Here is a 17,869-nt window from a genome sequence, read left to right as displayed (position 1 = left end):
TATCCAAATACTGTCTCTTCTCTCTACGCAAATGACTATTTGCTTTGTTCCTTTGTACCTTAAATTCATGCAAAGCTTTTTCAGTCCTAGTGTCTATAAAAATTTTGTAGAGGCGGTTTTTGGCGCGAATTTCACAGACACAGTTGTTATTTATCGATGGTTTCTTGCCTTTACGTGCCGGTTTAACTACTTTGTATTTGAAGCATCTATCATAGCTATATATACTTAAACCTAGCGCAAAAGTATTCATAAGCAGTTTTTGGATCACTGGTACGCATCAGTTCTGACCAATCTATTAGCGATATTGCCTCACGAAAATACTTCAGGCTTTGCATACTGACATCACGAACGATTTGTGGGAAACGGTGTATGCGTGTTGAATATGAACACTGGGTCATGAAAATAAATATTGGAAGGTGATCACTTATATGAGCACTCGCAACACCAGATAAAATGTTAGAATGGTGGATGTTGGTTATGAAGACGTCAATTAATGTCGATGTATATCTGTTCAAACACGAGTCGGACTATTTATAACATTTTCGAAACCATTTGTTTCGATTGTGTTGCTAAGTTCTTCTCGAGAAGTAGAAGCCTTTAAAGAATCAATGTTTAGGTCGCCTGCCAGAATTAACCTGTAACCATCATCAGTCACCAAGCACAAGCATTTTTCCATAAAAGATAGAAAGTTCTGCGTGCTCGATCCTGGTGGTCGATATAGGTTGCAGAAAACATTATCATTGCACTGAACAGTAAGCACTTCATAATCCAACGTAACAAGGGTAAAAGATGCACCAATGTTGCAATGGAGTGTGCTTTTTGCCATTAACATAACGACACCTCCTCTTCGACATGACCGATTCATAAAAAAGGTTGCGTAGCTGGGTAACTTAAGAACTTTTTATTCACATTGATACCATGTTTCTGTCACCATCAGTATGTCAGGAACGAAGCCAAACGTAGCGATCAGTGCAAGAATCTGTTCCTCTTTAATTCGGGCACACTGCTCATTGAAATGGATAAAAGATAGGCAGTTCTTATTTTTGTCATACAGGCTGCCAACTTCATGCGGCGCAAGATATGATGCGTGCGTAGCGCTTCCAGACATGACGTCCTCATTAGTAACCATGAAACCTTGGTTAGTAAATTTTTTCTAGATCAAAGACATGACGTTATTTGCAACTACCGTGAGGATTCACTTTTTCTAGCCCAAATCTTGCCGTCCCATGTCCAAGCGAAACGCCAATTCTTTTCCCTTTTTCGTGCGATTGTCATGCCCAAAAGCTTTTTCAATTCAGAGCACAGGTGTTCATTGACAAACACAGCACAAGACTGTGTGTAGCATCAGTGGCCGACAGTTGCTTCTTTCGAGTTTTGTTGACACCCCTCTTTCCGCGGGCTACACATGGAGGGGGGGGTGACAGAAGACCTATGGGCCCCGGGTGCCAGACGACCTAGCTACGCCACTGCCGGGCTCGCAGCGTTAACGAAAGGAAATGCGGAGAAGACAGATGACGTTTATTGTTGTGTGGCAAGATCTGACTCAAAGGGTGTAAACTTTTCTTAGAGTGTATAGTGTTAATGTAGGGAAAAAAATAAAGAAAACTCGTACGGGTTTCCTTTGCAGCAATGGCTACGAACGGGTATACGTCCGATTTTTCCTTTATTAATTACATCTCTCCACATTGCAGGCTTCCGCAGAACTACTGCGTCAAAGTGTATAGTGTGTGCCCTCATAATGTCATCTTTCTTTGATGACACGCAGGCGCACTACCACAAAACCACGAGGTCCGCTACATTTGGTTGTAGCACACTCTTCACGTCATCAAGAGAAAAAATCTCTGGCTTTCAATAAAGAGCTTCTCTCTCTCCCTCTCCTGTAGTCCAGAGCATTTGTTTTACTCTGAACCGCAAGTTCTCCGCAGTGTCGCTCAAATCACATGGTCCGCGGCGTTTCCCGCTCTGAACAGTGCATAATCAGTATATATGCGCGCCTATATAGCTTTATGCAGTTCATTGTATACTTTCCGCCTTCATACATTACCCTGTGAGCAATATGAATGGATGAAAATATCGCGTTTACAAACAGCGACATCCGTCCCAACGTGTTCTCTCTGCAGTCATGAATCGAAGCCAACCGAAGCACGTTCCATCATATCCTATGTCTAGACATTTGCTTCAAAACTAGTCGCCCGTTAGCAAAGCAACCAACAAACCAAAGCAGCGCTCTGAGCCCGCGATGCCCGACATCGTGACTCCATCGCGGAAGCTATTAGGAGTATCCAGACTTGGCGCCTAATGGAAGTCATCTAAAAGAAAGCATCCTATACGATCGAAGGACTACAAGTTGACAGAGCGGAAGGCTGTCTTTACGTCAAGCATTTCGTGACGTGCCACGTGTATATGTCGAGAAAATTAGACTTCCTTCTGTCGAGAAAGAGGTCAACAGCGATTAGGCACATGGGTATCATGGCCATAAGTGCAATAAGCATCATTCTCGTGCACATACGTTGAACGTGTCTTAAATGTGCTGAACGACCGCGAAACACTCAGCGAATAGGGAATTCGACCCGGGTTCCGTTACGCCAAAACGGCACACGTAAGGAAGTGCAGAGGTCTCGCCCGTAAGCCGATTCTGTCTTTGCTCGTATGGGTAAAGGAAGCCCTGGGCGATTAAGACAATGAAATGCAAGGTTGTGATGGCAACAAGAACAAATAAATTAAGCGCGGCCCGCCGCTGTTTAACGCAGTGCTTATCGACCTACGCGCTCTTGAGGTGCATTATTGAATTGTCTTTTTCTATATTTTTCCACGTCGTCTTCACTTAGCTAATCAGGAGTGCGCAAACCTTCTTTTTCTTTGCTGTTCCAAACTCCAAAGCCAATCGATGTCCTTCAGATGCAAGTTATGAAATAGAGGAGCAATCTTATGATTGTTTCTGCCTAACCAAGCTTAGCCATACAGGCACCGGTGCTTTGTTGTTGTTGTTGTTGTTGTTGTTGTTGTTGTTATTTTTGTCATAATGCCGCAAGTAAACTACATTAAATACGGTGCAAGAAAAGAATAGTGCAAAGGTTCACAAACCCCTCACGAAAGTGTCCTTTGCGACTGATTGTCGTCGAGGCGACCATCTTGTTAACACTCCAATGACTATTTATTTATTTATTGGTGATACCCTCAAGGTACATAGCTGTACATTGCAGAGGGGAGGGGCGAGAATACATTCCAAGAGTAAAAGAGTAAAAAATACAGGATTAGTTCTAGGAATTCACAGTGCAGGGAACAAAAGAGAGATGAAAAGAGTAGTAATGTATTCATAACAACCAAAAAAGAGACTTACATAATATGAAAATGCAGAAAGAGTACACTTTACAAAGAAGACAATGTTCACGCATAAGTACGTAATAATAAGAAGTGGGCGTCCAAACCCTTAAAAAACAAGGAAGCACACACGAGACTACTACCTACGTTTGCCCTCGAAAAGCTTCAGAAGAAATTTTGATTACCCCCTATTGCTTTTATTACCACCTGTTGAACTCCTACTGTGTACATTGGTTCATGTCTTCTTAATATGGATCGACGTGTTCACAACACGGGAATTCCATTTACCCCAGTCGCGCTTCGTACTGAGCAGCCCTATACCGCATCCTGTCTATATGTCATGAACTGCGGGAGGTCTGTCGACAATTTTCAGAAAGTGGCATGCCGAAGTTTAGGCGGCGCTGCCGCCACGGTTCGTGCCGCCAAAAAAGAAAGAAAAAGAAAAAAAACGGCAAGCTCTATCTGGTATGAATTTTCTCATAAAGCAAGATAAATCCTGACAAGGCCAAGTTTTTATGAGTTGCTTAGCAAATGACGAACGGCGACCAATGAAGCAGTAATTTCAACGTTGTAGTCTACATTCTTTTTCGCCCGCGCTCTGTCCCTTTGCTGAAAACATGGAGCCTATTTTATCTCGCGCAAGCGACACGCCCAGCAGTGCGTCTGCACCATCTACAGCACTAGGCCGGTAAACGTCAGAATCCCATTCGTTCGATTCCATTCCTTTCTTATCACCCGCTGTTCACGGCAGGCCGATCCCGTTCATAACGAGGGCGAAGCGCCGCTCGGACCCCTGGCGAAGAGCAAAAAGGAATAGCAGTGCAATAGAGTCGTTACATTCTTTCATCTCGAGGCCCTACTCGCGCTTCGAGCTCTGTAGCCGATTCGTCCTGCTCTTCGCTATCGGTGACTCCAAATTAGTCCAGGCGAACATCATCATTGGCCAAGCGACGAGTCGGTGTTTTGGCTTATCCCAAGATACAACCCATCACCCGCCACAGCCACATTTCGGCTCTTAAAGAATTAGAAGCAACAAAGTGGCGCTCACGTTATAGAAAATTGTCTCGGCTGACAAGCTCTTGGTCGACAGCGCAGTGCGCACTGCGGAGCGCAATCTTCCAGCGAATGGTACCAAGGGTCGGCTTTAACAGGGTCGCCACACTCATCAACAGTTCCAAACAGTCCAACTGACGCCGTCAGATTATTTTCGCAGCCATTTTATTTTGACACATCAACCATTCACATAATTTTGCTACCTTAATTCACCCTCTTTCGGAGAAGTACAAGAAAAGTCATATTTTTTTTCCTTCCAAAACAATACCATTTTGAGCAAATTGCTGGCATGTATGTGCAGTTTTTTTTTTATTTCATTATCTCCATACTTGCAACACGTCTTCTATGTGTTTTGCTTGTGCAAAGCTATTGCCATCACGCCATTAATTTCCGACTATTCTCCATTATACCGGTGTCAGACGACCATTTTCGATCGCGATCAAGTCCGATCCGGATCGAAATTCTCGACTGCTATTGGCTTCATCGCGCAGCTTGCGCAAAAGAACCAATCGCGACCGAGAAATTCTAATGGGATTGGGCTTGAGCGCGTTTAAAAGCGCGCCGTGTGACACCTGTACTACTTGCATTTCACTGTTTTTAACCGTTTTCATGTATCTGCCTCTTACAACCTTGCTGCAATTAATTGTTGTCTGCTATTTTTGTGTTCTTGACTGTGCAGCAAGTTGATTTATATTTAAGGAACATGGCGCGATACACCTATTTGGCGTGAGTTACTAGACGTACAATATTGCTACGGAATAGTATTACCGATGACGAAGAGGCGAGCAGTTAGAAGACGACGACAACGATTGGAGGCTAGCGCGGGCTGTTGCCTCTTGGCCAAGTGCGGCGTATTACGTTGTAAATATACTTGTATATAGCTTTTCATTTGCGTCTTCTTACGTAACATATCTGGTGGAGGTGGACGTTCCCTGTACCTCGTCACGGAGCTTCGCAGTGGACGGTACGTCGAGCCTAGCTTCATGGCTCCCGGCGATGACAATTCGACTCAGCCGCCTCCGACCCCTCCTGCCACTTCGACGACCTACATCTCTCTCCCTGCTCCTCGTGATCCTGGCGTATTCTCGGGCAAAGATGGGGACGACGTCGACGACTGGATCAGCCTGTACGAACACGTCAGCCGCAATAACCGGTGGGACCCTACTATCATGCTCGCCAACGTAGTCTTTTACCTCGGTGGCACACCTCGAGTTTGGTTTCGGACGCACGAAGAGGAGCTCACCAGTTGGGATTCGTTCAAGCAAAAGCTCCGAGACTTGTTCGGCAACCCCTACGGTCACAAACTTGCCGCGCAGAAGGCGCTTTCCGGCCGTGTGCAGACGTCAACAGAGCCCTATGTCACGTACATTCAGGACGTCCTGGCTCTGTGCCGCAAAGTTGATGCACACATGCCTGAGTCAGACAAGGTATCCCACATCCTCAAAGGCATTGCCGATGACGCCTTCAACTTGCTCGTATTCAACAACGTTGCGACGGTGGATGCTGTTATCAAAGAGTGTCGCCGCCTGGAACTCGCTAAAAGCAGACGTATCGATCAGCAGTTTGCCCGTTTGCCCAACAACCCAGCGACTTCTTCCTGTGCCGACGCTCCTCGTCCCAACAACACCGGCGATATTACCAAGATCGTTCAGCGTGAGATTGAGGCCGCCTATCCGGCTGCCTTCGACTCCAGCCCCACCAACGCACCGGCAGTCACGGTTTCCCTGATCCAGGCAGTTGTCCGCCAGGAGTTCGAAAACATGGGCCTTCACACCATCTGCTCGGCCCATCACCCTGATACCCATCCGGCTTCTTCGATTCCGCCCCGTCCCGCATCGTCTTACCCACCACGTTTCCGCTACCCAGCTGAATGGCGCACTGCTGACGACAAGCCCATTTGTTTTCACTGCCGTCGCATCGGGCGCATTTCTCGGCACTGTCGAAGCCGCTGGACTTCCCCGACCCGGTCTGCTTATACTGCCTATTCTCGCCCCTCGGGTGGCCCTTCTCGTCCTTATGCCGCACGCTCCGATAATGCCGCCACTGACTCTCCTGCGCCGAACTGCCCCTATTCTCGTTCAGCTTCGCCCCAAGGACGACAATCTCGCTCTCCCCAGCCCCGTCGCTCCTTTTCGCCGACTCCCTTCGGACGCCGCTCCCAGCCGGAAAACTGAATGATGCAGCGCCTCGAGGCGCTGCATTGCTCCCTACGCCACCAAATCCTCCACTGACGTTGCCCACTCATCTGAACCTTCTTGACGTGCAAGTCGACGGTGTTCCTGTATCTGCTCTTATAGACACTGGGGCGCATTTGTCGGTAATGAGCGCGGACTTTCGTACCCGCCTGAAAAAAAATAATCACGCCCGCCACGACGCTTGTTGTCCGTGTCGCCGATGGCGGAACAGCCCCCGTAATTGGTATGTGTGCCGCCCGCGTCTCCTTCGCCGATCGCTCAACAGTCGTGCTATTCACAGTCATCGCCCACTGTCCCCACGACATCATCCTCGGCTTAGACTTCCTCTCCGCACATTCTGCTCTCATTGATTGTTCCGCCAGTACTCTCCGCCTTGACCTGCCTGTTCTGGATCCCGCTGAACCACACCCCAGTTGCCTCAGTTCCGTCGACTTTGTTCGCTTGCCACCTACGGCACTGACTTACGTTGACCTAGTGTCATCCCCACCAGTGCCCGACGGTCACTATATCGCGGCTCCTATACAAGACGTCCTCCTTACACACGGGATCACGGTACCCCATACCGTTTTATCTATTACGGCTAATTGCGTCTGCCTGCCAGTGGTCAATTTTGGCTTGACGACACAAGTGCTGCCACGCGGAATGTCTCTGGCCCAGCTTTGCTCATTCGAAGATCACTCAATAGCATCTATTGAGGTAGACAGCCATTCAGCCGATCCTCCTCTACCATCTCAGTCGACAACTTGCACCATCGCCGACTTACAGAAAATGATTGCGCCCGACATGCCGTCCGAGCACGCTCGTGAGCTCTACCGCGTTCTGTTTTCCTACAACGATATTTTTGACTTTAACGATCGTCCTTTGGCCCAAACTACAACTGTTAAACATCGCATTAATACCGGCGATGCCCCTCCTATTCATCGCCGCCCGTATCGAGTGTCACCGGTTGAGCGTAAAGTTATTCACGCTGAAGTTCGCAAAATGCTTGCCAATAACATCATAGAACCGTCATGTAGTCCATGGGCGTCACCGGTTGTACTGGTGAAAAAGAAGGATGGCTCATGGCGCTTTTGCGTGGATTATCGGCACCTTAACAGGGTTACCAAAAAGGACGTGTATCCCCTACCTCGGATCGATGACGCCCTTGACTGCCTCCATGGTGCTCGCTACTTCTCTTCTATTGACCTCCGCTCCGGCTACTGGCAGATTGCTGTGGACGATCTCGACCGCGAGAAGACTGCTTTTGTAACTCCGGACGGTCTTTATCAATTCAAAGTGATGCCGTTTGGTCTATGTAACGCTCCTGCCACTTTTGAACGCATGATGGACTCCCTTCTTCACGGTTTCAAATGGTCCACATGCCTGTGCTACTTGGGCGACGTCATAGTATTCTCCCCAACGTTCGCTACGCACCTCGAGCGCCTCTCGGCAGTCCTGGACGTTTTTCGTCGCGCCAGTCTGCAACTGAACGCATCGAAGTGCCAATTCGGCCGTCGCCAGATTACCGTCCTTGGGCATCTCGTTGACGCGAACGGAGTGCAACCGGACCCAGGCAAAATCCATGCCGTTACGCACTTTCCTGTTCCGAAGTGTGTCAAGGATGTGCGCAGCTTCATCGGCCTTTGTTCCTACTTCCGCCGTTTCGTGAAAAATTTCGCGGCCATAGCACGACCACTAACCGAGCTTTTGAAAAAAGGCGCCCCTTTCCAGTGGGGCGATAACGAGGCCTCTGCATTCTGGCATCTAATCGACGTTCTCACAACGCCTCCCGTTCTGGCCCATTTCGATCCTTCTGCGCCTACCGAAGTTCGTACTGATGCCAGCGGTCACGGAATTGGCGCAGTACTGGCACAACGCCAGCGCGGCAACGACCGTGTTATCGCTTACGCTAGCAGGCTCCTCTCACCCGCGGAGCGCAACTATTCCATCACTGAGCGTGAGTGTCTGGCCCTAGTTTGGGCGGTTGCGAAGTTCCGCCCATACTTATATGGCCGACCCTTTTCCGTTATCACAGACCATCACGCGCTTTGTTGGTTATGCTCATTGAAAGACCCTTCAGGAAGACTTGGTCGCTGGGCCTTACGCCTCCAAGAATATTCGTTCTCTGTCACCTACAAATCTGGCCGACTACACAAGGACGCTGACTGCCTGTCTCGCTACCCGGTAGACGAGCCTGACGGCGCCGACAGTAGTACCGCCGACGGCATTTTCTCTGTGTCTGCCTTCGCTAACATCGCCGATGAGCAGTACCGAGACCTATCGCTGCGAGTACTCATCGAGCGTCTGCGCTCTACACCTACCGACGCATCCGTTCGCCGATACGTCCTCCAGGGCGGCATTCTGTACCGAAGGAACTTCCTCCCTGACGGATCTGATCTTCTTCTTGTCGTGCCAAAACATCTACGACAGACTGTGCTCTTTGAGATGCATGACGCACCTACTGCAGGACATCTTGGCGTAACCCGCACGTACGACCGCGTCCGCCGCCGCTTCTATTGGCCTGGTCTCACTCGCTCCGTCCGACACTATGTTGCTGCCTGTGATACCTGCCAGCGTCGGAAAACACCTCAGGTGCTGCCTGCCGGTCATCTCCAGCCGATCACTGTCCCTGTGGAACCGTTCTTTCGTGTTGGATTAGACCTCCTCGGTCCCTTTCCCGCGTCATCCTCTGGGAACAAATGGGTAGCCGTCGCAACTGATTACGCCACCCGATACGCTATCACGCGGGATCTCCCTACCAGTTGCGCCACTGACGTCGCGGACTTTCTCTTGCGTGACATTATCTTACTTCATGGCGCCCCGCGACAGCTGCTCACTGACCGTGGTCGTAACTTCCTCTCCAAAGTTATCGCCGACATTGTACGTTCCTGCTCCACTCAACACAAGCTGACTACCTCATACCATCCTCAAACCAATGGCCTGACAGAGCGGTTAAACCGTACTCTTACCGATATGCTGTCAAAGTACGTTTCCAAGGACCACCGCGACTGGGACATTGCCCTTCCTTACGTCACATTCGCTTATAATTCTTCCCGGCACGACACCGCCGGATTTTCTCCCTTTTATCTGCTCTACGGTCGCGAACCGACCTTGCCCCTTGACACGGCACTTCCTCCTGCTTCGATCTCAACAAGCGAGTATGCGCGCGACGCCATCGCTCTCGCCGACCATGCACGCCAGCTTGCCCGTGCTCGACTGACGGACCCGCAAACCACTCAGCAGCGTCAGTACAACGCCCGCCACCGTGACGTACAGTTTTCGCCTGGTGCGCTCGTGCTCTTGTGGTCGCCCTCTCGTCACGTCGGACTTTCACAAAAGCTCCTTTCGCGATACACAGCGCCCTACCGCGTGCTGCGCCAGGTGACGCCTGTGACGTACGAAATTGCCCCTGTGAGCTCAACCGCGTCATCTACTGTGGCACCTAGTGATGTCGTGCACGTCAGTAGGCTCAAGGCCTACTACACTGTTTCCAAGTCCGGCCTTTAGTCGCTCCGGGACGGCGCTTTTGCCGCCGGGGGTAGTGCTACGGAATAGTATTACCGATGACGAAGAGGCGAGCAGTTAGAAGACGACGACAACGATTGGAGGCTAGCGCGGGCTGTTGCCTCTTGGCCAAGTGCGGCGTATTACGTTGTAAATATACTTGTATATAGCTTTTCATTTGCGTCTTCTTACGTAACAATATCATAAGCGATAAAGTTCTACTTCCTCAACAGTTGGCATGATTGGTGCGCCAAGTTACAGCTTGAACCAGCCAATATGAATTTAAATGAAACTAACATGAAGTGAAACACCGTTGTGTGATCGTCGTCACAACATATAAACAGTGGCACAAGCACCTGTATGAAATTATTCGATTTAAGCAACGTTCTGGGTCACACAAAAAAAATAACAAACGAAACTAAAATTAGGGCCTCCGAGATGCGGCGGCGTGCGCGACCATCTTGGAGGCTGGTGCATTTCGCCGATTCTGCTAGGTGCGCTGAGAGCCAAAGTCGGCTAGTGTTCCTGTATATGCTCCCGCAGGTAGTATATACAGGAACACTAAAGTCGGCCGCAGGCGCCTATAGGAGTGTCCACTCTTTACGCTTACTGTGTTACTCTGTGGTGCACCGGCCTTGTGCTATCTAGGAGGCGTTGGTAAGCCGCAGTGATTTTGACGTCACCGCTTCTGTCACGCCGGGCTTGGCGATGGAAGGAAAGAAAACAAGAGGTGAAAGGCAGAGAGGGAGTAGGATGATGTCATAACTCAGCGTGCACAGGGCTGCCAGCTAGGAGGCACTTGTTTGGCACAGTGGGTAAGACGTTCCGCTTCCGAGCGTGGGGTCGTAGGTTCGGTATTCACTACCGCTAACGTTTTTCCTTTTGAATTGATTTTATTTTTTATATATGCCATTATTCCATTATAGCGGTTACCGAGGCGAATTTCGAACGCAGGTGAGAGCTTACGCAGACAAGGAACGCGCAGATAACACAGGCTTGCGAGGTTGACGTGATGTCGCCTCGATACCCTTATGCAAGACCTGGCATGCCTGCGCGGCGGAAGGTGTTTTCCCTTTCGCCCGCTCCGCTCTGTCGAGGCCCGCACCTGACGTGGCGTCGCAGCGAAAGGGAATTTAGGTGCCGTTTTGCTGCAACAGACAACGGAATTTTCTCTCAGTGGGCCATTCGATGGTTTCGCATCAACAAAAGAAAAGTAAAACACGATATACCTGCCCTCCGACCCGAATAATATCAAAGGAAAGAAGGCGCTGCTCGAAATGCCACTCAGCGCAATCTCTCCTGTAGCTGTCCTACGTGGCCTTTGTTAGCATAAAGCTACAATATAAGCTTTTCCGTAAACACGAGCTGCGAAATCCAGTACCTCGACTAGACGGTGCAAAAAGATTTCCGTTCATGTGGCGAAAGTTTATGACAGCTGTCATCAAAAAGGAAGCCTTGACAGGAACGATGGCGACGAGGGAAACTGTGTCAAAGACATGCTAAAGAGCTTACGGCCGTACACTGCTGACATGGAGCATATAAATCAACCAAAGATGGGCTCAGACAAAAGCAGGCTTCGGAACAACCCCACGTGAGAAGTCCGAGACGCACACGAAGCACCCTTTTTGTAAAAGATGCACGAGATGCACGCTTGTCAGAACAAGAAGTCGCAGTAAAGCTGACTTTAAACTCCGTCATCGCTGTATAATAACTGGCTCATTTTCTCGCGCTGCCCTTGCCTTTAGCGCTTAAAACAGGACAACTTTCTTTTCGCGAACAAAAATGTAGCGGCAATCTACTCGCGAGGCCACTCCAGCCTCACGCCGTGCCAGAGCACTTTCGCAGCGCTGACAGCCGCTATACGCGTCCGCTCGTGTGTCCGTTTGTTTGCACGTGCTACGTTTCGTTGGCTCGAGTTGTGGCTTGGCGCACGCAAGCGTGGAGCCCGATTTTTTCGCGGCTCTTGACTGTTTAATCACTGCAGTGGCCAATGGTCGCAGCACTAGCGCATCCTGGCCGCCCTTGCAATATCGCGCCTACTCGTATATCGTTAGCGCCAGGCCTATTGAGAGGCGACACCAGACGACCTCTACCTGCAGCAACGCTGACTCCTTTGCTGATAGCCAGGATTATCTTGCCAACAACCTCCCTCGAGGCAGCCTTCCTCATGGAGAGGAATGCTCTACAGATCACAGTGGACTTGGAGAAAGACACAGCAGCGAGGGAAAACTTGCAGGTGCCATGTCGACATTACTTCTTATGTCCGATCCAGGTCGGTCACTTGAATTTCCCCTTGCAGTAGTCGTAAGCGTTGTGAATGTGCAATGCTGGGAATAAAAATTGCTGCTGCAGCAACCTACAGTTCTTTTTCATTTATTATTTCATTTTCATTATTAATGGCTTAAGATAATAGTTAAAAGACACTTTGAGTTGCTCAAGGGGACAATAACCAGTGATTTCGTTACACGCGCGTATTACACACGTGTTATTTTTTTTTTTCGGCGGGGTGGGGCGGGGGGGTTGAGTGAATGGAGTGAAGGACTTAGTTAAGAACACAGCCTTGAAATAACACTTGTTATGTACCGTACTGGTAAACTTCAGTCAGTGCTACACTTAATGTCAGAGAGACGTGGGAGTGAAGGGCTTAGTTAAACAAAAAAAAGGACATTCATGAAATAACAATGTAATCACGCACGGTACATTACTCCGTACGATGCTTCCTCCACACGCAAAATTGCCGCGCGAGTAGCCGCTCGAGGCACTTTGCGGGTATTCGCGGCTTCTTTGACGCTCGTAAAAACACTTTTATGTAGCAGGTATTGAGCAACAGAAAACTGTATTGCGTGTTTTTCAAGTTGCTCTACAATTTCCTCATTGACACATTTAATCTAATTATAATATTTGAGAAGTTCATTAATTAATTAAAACTAATTATGTAATTAGGCGGAATGAAAAAAATAATCTGAGTATCTCCAAGCGATGCCAAACAACATTACCTTAGTTCTGTCCAGCTACGTGGCATTTGCATCATACTTTTAAATCTTGGTGCATGATAATTGGAAAACCCTGTATATTTTACAAGCCCGTGTACGAAGTTTGTAGTGATTCGCGCGGGTTACCGTGGAAGTTTCTCTCAAAAGCACTGACCCAGTGGAAGACAGAGAACGCGTTTACCCTTCTCCCAATGATATGACCAAGAAAAAGCTTTAGAAACGAGCTCTTTAAAGCGACAAGCTCTTTTGGGGGCCCAATTGACACATCCTGCACATAAGGCACATGTCTAAAGGACTTTCAAGGCTCGCGCCATGCTCATGAGTATTTGTTACTGCTTCGAATTCATGCGCCCCTGCTTTGCAGTGCCCTGCTTGGCATTTGCGCACTTTGACTGTTTTATTTTTATTTCAGTAGGCTACTTGACCTAATAGATCCAGATGCTTCATTCACTCTGCCCTGAGAGTTTTTTTTCTCTTTTCTTTTCGTTCTTTTAGAGAAGTTCTGATGCCGACGTATATTGAAAACAAAATACGCAATGTTTGATGAGTACACCGCATCAAGTAAGAGGACGCTTCGATTACCAGAGAGCTTTTGGCATGAAGGCTGTAGTATATGAAAGCACTTACGAAAATTAATATTACGCTCGAACGTCTGCTCTTCTTGGGTCGGGATAGTTAACAATTTCTTCGTTTTATTTTTCTCAATTTACAGCCGGACCCTGTCCACATATTTAACCGTTTTATTTAATACACCCTGGTTCAAACTATACTTTATGATAAATTTACAGCAGCGCACGGCTACAGAAAGCAGCAACACAGGCATCTGACTACCTTCACGCACAAGGCCTTACCATCTCAACAGAAAAATGTGCGTTAGTCGCTTTTACGCGAAAAGCGATGACTCCTTATCTGGTATGCATCAATGGTCAGCGTATCTCCTACAAGAGAAATCACCGGTTTTTGGGCGTCATTGTAGACCGAGACCTCACTTGGAGCCCTCATGTTGCCCACTTAAAGAAGAAGCTCACATCTATTGTTCACGTCTTCAAGTTCATCGCCGGCAAAACATGGGGATCGTCAGTGGGCTCCATGCTACAGTTATGTCGAGCACTGTTCATCGGATTCCTACGCTACAGTTCTCCCGTGCTTGCTAAAACATGCAAGTCAAATCTTCGAGAACTTCAGAGCGTGCAGGCGCAGGCACTACGTGTTTGCCTAGGCCTTCCGCGCAGCGCCTCAACAGCTGGAACCATTGTAATGGCTCAAGACCATCCGATCACGACTTATATTAGTACCGAAACGCTTAGAGTCCATGTTCGTCATGTTTCACGGATGCAGTCAAGCTCTCTTGCGTGCCTGCCGGAACAACGACCACAGCCATCCTTCTCCAACAAGGTCAGCATCCATCGTGCCTCCTTACCATCGGGTTTCACACCCTCTGCACGTTCAACCTCAGCTTTGTGGTGTTTAAAACAACCTCAAGTGCGTCTTACGGTTCCAGGAATAAGAAAGAAGACCGACCTGCCTACCTTGGCCTTGAAGCAAGCAGCTCTGGATTATTTGCACACTTTCTACTTTGATCGAATACACATATATACGGATGGCTCTTCCACTCAGACCAGCTCCACCGGCGCAGTGGTTATACCATCACGATCATTAAGCATCCAATACAAGATTTCTCATTTGACAACATCGACTGGTTCGGAGCTTGTTGCTCTCCGAGGTGCCGTTGATTATATTAATAACCAACCGGCTAATCGGTGGGCTATATTCTGCGATTCCAAGGCGGCCTTACAATGTCTTCTGGCATCTCTTCGTCGCGGGTCATGTGAACAACTCGTGTCGGGGATACGAGAAATGCACCATCTCATGATCGCGAAAGGACACGACGTTCGTGTTTCTGTGGCTGCCTGGTCATTGCGGTATCTCCGGCAACGACCTCGCTGACGAAGCTGCTAGAAACGCACACGAAGGAGCAACCCTTGTTTCAATACCTTTATCGCGGACCGACGCAGCCCTACACTTAGGCAAGCTAGCGCACCCTTTGACATTGGAGAAGTGGCACACATCTGAATTCACTCACCATAACTTGCATTCCCTCGATCCCTCTATGCAACTGCGGCTGTTACCAGGTCTTCCGCGAAATGAGGAAACAGTGCTGTGCCGCTTACGTTTGGGAGTCGCATTCACAAATGCTTATGCATTTCTGATTGGAATGGCTGATAGCGCAGAGTGCAATGCGTGCGGTGTCGAGGAAACCATAGAACACCTACTGTGCTACTGCCCATCTTATGAAAACGAAAGGCAAGACCTCTGTACAGCTCTCAATCAGCTAGATGGGAAGCCGTTCACCTTGAAGAAGATCTTGGGACCATGGCTTCGCATATCGCAGCTACAAAAGGCCACAAAAGCGCTGCTGCGATATTTGAAAGCGACCGGATTGAGTGAGCGCCTGTGATTCGGACTGCGTGACCGACTGATATCTCCAGTGGACTTTCTCTTCTTTTCATCTTTCCGTCCCCCTTTCCCTTTCCCCAGTGTAGGGTAGCCAACCGGGCTCAGTCCTGGTTAACCTCCCTACCTTTCTTTTATCATTTTCTCTCTCTCTCTCTACAGCAGCAATGACTAGTTATTTTTATATAGTTACTGGGGAACTCCGTGTCGTCGCTCATGTTGCCCGCCTATATTTATTTATAACTTCAAAACACGTCGCTTTCCATTCTCTCATAATTCGCAAGGGAGTCAAATGTGTGTTCTTTTTAACACTTCGTACGCTTGGTATACAAAACAGTTTACCCATGCCGAAACTGCCTATAGGATCGTTCGCTTAAGGAACTCTGTGCGATGTGACGTACAGGGGGCGAAACTACTGCAAAGGTTGCCACCAAAGGCCCTTCCAGCACGCTCACCTGTTGTCATTTTGCTTTGAGCTTCGTATTGCAGTATTAGGCAAAGAAGGTGGACTTTTTATGCTTGTCACTGCTCCTAGACAGTTTTCTGTCATTTCCTGTTCACATGTTTCCACATATACGCACGCACCATTTAGTTGTTAATTTTACCTTTCATCTTGTATTATGCATACAGTCGCGCCCACTTTCTTTTTTTTTCAATAATCTTAATTAGAAGTGAGCACAAGTATGTTCTTTTCTTCGTTGTCTCGTGTCTTCACAGACATAACGCTCCCGTGTACCTACTTGCCCGCCTTTCGACTACGCGTTAGAAGAGGTGTTAGAGAGTCATAGAAATAGGGGTCTCCAATATAGAAGACGGTATCGACTGGCTGTACAAAAGAACGGAAAAATAGTACAAAAGAACACAAGCGGTATTTAGGGTTTTTGGGCACGTGAAGCCGCTTGGGCATGCAATTTCTAAATTGCCCTATTATCTTTCCCTCCTTAGGAAGGAAAAGGAACAGCAGTGCACCTCGGCCAAGAAGATAAAGAAGACCAAGTGACCCAGGTAACGGTATCGCTTCACCTGTGACGCAAACAGCCCATCTGCCAGCCATGATGAGGAAGAACACCTCAACACGATAGTGCCTCAGTGAGGCGAAAGAAAGGAGAGAGAAAGAGGGAGAAAAAAAGCAATGGAATGGCAGTGAAGCTGACCGGAAAAACTTGCTGGCTCTCCCGTAATCTACAGTAGATGTAAGCATGACGTGGCAACCGGCAAAGTAGATTGGTTGGAGGTGATTCTAGCCACAATCTTAAAATGGGTATAGTGCATGTTCGCAACGGCACAGTCCACCACACCACACCGCAGCACACCACGCCATACTGTGCACTGGTACATATGGACGCTGCCCAGCTAGAAGAAGAAAACCAGCTGAAGACCGCACGACAGGCAGCGAAAGACGCCAGGGAGACAGAGCGCACGGGCCAGCTAGAAGAAGAAAAGCACCTGAAGGAGGCGCCACGCAGCATGGCGCCATCTCTCGAGGCGACGCAGAACCCACGCCGCGGAACTCACGGACCGCTGGCGTTCAAAAGAGTACAGGCAACCCTATCTCAGCGCCAAAAGATGACAACCAAGTGTATGGTGCCCTGTATCTGCCTTTTTAAACGCCGCTATTGGAAATGGCGAATAAAACTTCAGGGTACTAGAAGTTACAGCTTGAGTGATATTGCGAACAAACATTAGGAAGAACTCGGAAGCAATATTTTTTAAAACTTGTTTGGACAGTAACTCGCGTATGTAATGCGATCCTCTACAAATGGGTTGGGGGCCAGAGACCGCGTGTTCCTAAGTTTTGACTGGTTGCCCAAATGATCTCGTTTCGTTCTCGCAACTTGCCCGGATAACGGCTCTGGCTTTTGGCTCAAGGTCACTTGAAGGTCGCCGACAACGGGAGCTAAAAGCATTTCATGCTTAAAAAGCTCCGTTTGATACCCTGCACTAGTGGAAAGAAAAAAGAGATTTAAAGAGCTAGGAAGGGAGAAAGATGAGCTGCGAAACGGAAAAAATCGGCGCCCAAAATTTTGATGCCGGCACACGTCGCTATCACAGCCGATCTCGCAAGACCGCAGACCGCTGGAGGCGATTTAGCGCTCTAGCTGCCTTCAGTGCACACACCCGCTGTGAACCCTGTACTAGTGTCTGGTACTCTGACAGTAAGCGACTGTCCAGTCACTCTAACACCTCACACATCACCTGCCTCTCCGGGTACCATAACGGGGGGAGATGCACAAAAATATGTGCCATTGTTTCTTCACAGCCAGAAATGTCACAGGTAGGGGCTCATCCAATTATGGTTGAATATGACTCGGTAAACGCGACACCAAGCCACATCCGGTGCAAAAGAGATTCTTCACATCTTGGTAGCCC

This window comes from Dermacentor albipictus, chromosome 1 (assembly GCF_038994185.2).
Source record: "Dermacentor albipictus isolate Rhodes 1998 colony chromosome 1, USDA_Dalb.pri_finalv2, whole genome shotgun sequence".
NCBI classification, from domain to species: Eukaryota; Metazoa; Arthropoda; class Arachnida; order Ixodida; family Ixodidae; genus Dermacentor; species Dermacentor albipictus.
Note: the sequence above shows the minus strand (reverse complement) of the source record.